This window comes from Silene latifolia, chromosome 4, assembly GCF_048544455.1.
Source record: "Silene latifolia isolate original U9 population chromosome 4, ASM4854445v1, whole genome shotgun sequence".
Classification (NCBI taxonomy): Eukaryota; Viridiplantae; Streptophyta; class Magnoliopsida; order Caryophyllales; family Caryophyllaceae; genus Silene; species Silene latifolia.
Window position 1 is genome coordinate 105,561,884 of NC_133529.1, and position 2,537 is coordinate 105,564,420.

Genomic DNA, 2,537 nt, shown 5'->3' on the forward strand with positions numbered 1-2,537 from the left:
TCGTTAACCAACGTAATTAAATACAAAGTAGCAATTAAAAGAATTTTATCCAACATAATAAAATACGAGGTGTTATAGCGACGCTTATTGCTTGCGTCGGTATAGTAAGCAAATAGCGCCGCTACTTTGTTGCACTCAAATACCAGCTCTTTTATGCATTATACAATTAATAACTGTTATGAAAGTGCCTTGATCTGTGTGCTTGTCTTCTTCTAATCGAAAACATTTGTGCTTTAACCAAGCATTATTACAAAAATATATTATAATCTTGAAATTCAATATAAACACCCTTCTTATTAACATATTTGTTGTCAAATACATGCAATTAATAACACTGACATACAATTCTTGGATATATACAACTATACTGTTCTTGGATATATCTATACACTTCTAATTACAACCCCTAATCAAAGGATAAGGCATATCATAACATGAATGATTGTTTAACATCTTTCACTGCATAGCCCGAACTTGTGCATCTATACTGTACTTGTTTATCTCACATGCCGAATCTGCAATATGAAGTATAAAGAAAAAAAGTTAGTACAACTACTAAAGGTTACCAATAACTCGTATCATTTTTCCGAAGAAAAGCTATACAATTCATTGAAAGAGTTACAGCGGCTACCTTCTTTTAACAATTAACATTCCACAAAAATCAGAACATAGAGAAATATGGCACAAACAACATCAACAACATAGGCAAGATTTATTTTTCTATCCTACAAAGGACAAACACAAAGAGCTAGGAGATCAAAAGGACAAAAATTTAGCAAGGACGTAGTCAATAGAAACCCACAACTTATGAATAACACACATTTACAAGAATTAACTCAAGAAGACATGTAGTTATACCTGTGCTTCATTGTCGTCAAGGAGGTATGAACATAAACCAGTTGGGTAGCATGAACTTATAAGCCATAGCTAAAGTTTCTCCTACAGCTGCCCGTCAACATCTTCATTGACAGTTTCACTCTCTGTCAAACTTCATAGATCATTGAACAAAGTAATATTAATGTATAAAAAGAGTAAATAATATAGCTAATAAACATAAATTTAAACAGATCTTTATAAATAATGACAAGAGCAAAAAACCAACCTTTGAAGAGACGAAATCATTGTATATGCAAATAACTCTTCAGTAATTTCCTCTGCCCATTGTTCTATCAGTTGGGTTTGAAAACATACATACAGTATGGTTCCCTGTTTATCAACATATACGGAGTACATGGGAACATTAGATACAAGATGACACCTCTAGCAGGATTGACAACAAAGAATGTAAAATGAATGACAAACAGTATTTTTTGAGTTGCTAACATAAACATATCATCAAGTTGCTAACACAAACATATCATCACAATGACCATAATTCACATGTAAGCAATGTCAGTAGCGATGTATCATGCCATGTTTTAAGTGCAATTGCATAATAAGATATATATTCATTTACTATTTACATTTAAATATGTAAATACCCAAATTAAGTAAAATTAAAAACCAAATATGATGAGCAATGCGAAGTCTCATGAACTCGTATAATCAAAATGATAAATACAGAAGAAAAAAGCAACGAAGATACCGATATATGCTTCGTCATTCATGTCACTACCCAAGTCAACAAAAATTGAGGCGTTGAACACAGATCCACAAAGTCTATTCTCATATTATACTAAAGTCTACTTCACCCAATCAAAATTAACATCTCAATTAATAGAAAATGGCTAAACAATGTCAAAGTAATGGGATTAATTCAAATTAATTGCACAATGAAAACCTAAAGTTTGAATCGTTGTTCAAGACTAGTATTTATATTCAATTTGAAACATATGAAATGAGTGAAATTTGTAAATAATTTCCAGAAAAAATAAACCCCAATTTTCAATGAGAAAACTAAGGAACATTAAGAATTCAATAGATCTAGATCATACCTGGTTCACTATGGAGTTTCGATTGTTGCCCATCGTGCGTTTGCTAAAGGATGAAGAACACATAGGTTTTTTTAGGTGGGTAGACTGGTAGAGAGAATTTAGTGGGGAGTGAAAGTGAACGAATCAATTTATGCGAGTTTTGGTGGAGACGCTATTAGAAAGCGCTTTAATTTTGGTGGATTTTTCTCATTTTTAGCACTTTTTTTAATAGCGCCGTTGGAGGAGCGCCTGTATATATTGATTTTGTAGTAGTGCACCCGCGTATTAATCTTTAACTAGTAATTTAAAAGTTTTTAAAATCTCACAAATTTCCGCTTTAATTTATTAGTTATATTTTCCGCTTTATCGAGGGGTGTCACAGTTGGTATCAGAGCATATGTTGCTCCCGACGCACACACGTGTACCTCAAATTTAATTTGAACTTGACCTTGAATAATGAATGAGAGATGGGTAGACTTAAGGACCTAAAGTGGTAGTCTGTAGTGTGTTTGCTCTTTGTTAGGTCCTAACATGGTTGTTGATTGTCATTTAATAATTGTTGTGCCCTTGATCAATTACCGTGAGCTTACCTACATGAAGATCAAGATTTGGTGCCTATTGCTG

The 2,537-nt window shown here is 32.8% G+C and overlaps 1 long non-coding RNA gene across 1 annotated transcript; it reads right to left on the reverse strand.

The window, feature by feature from the left end:
• Positions 1–268: 268 nt before the first annotated feature.
• Positions 269–2,013, reverse strand: LOC141652382 (uncharacterized). The gene is made up of 4 exons (XR_012547182.1): positions 1,935–2,013; positions 1,103–1,206; positions 859–988; positions 269–515 (listed from the first exon to the last, which is right to left on the reverse strand). It is a non-coding gene; the product is annotated as an uncharacterized LOC141652382 (long non-coding RNA).
• Between the last annotated feature and the right edge of the window lie 524 nt (positions 2,014–2,537).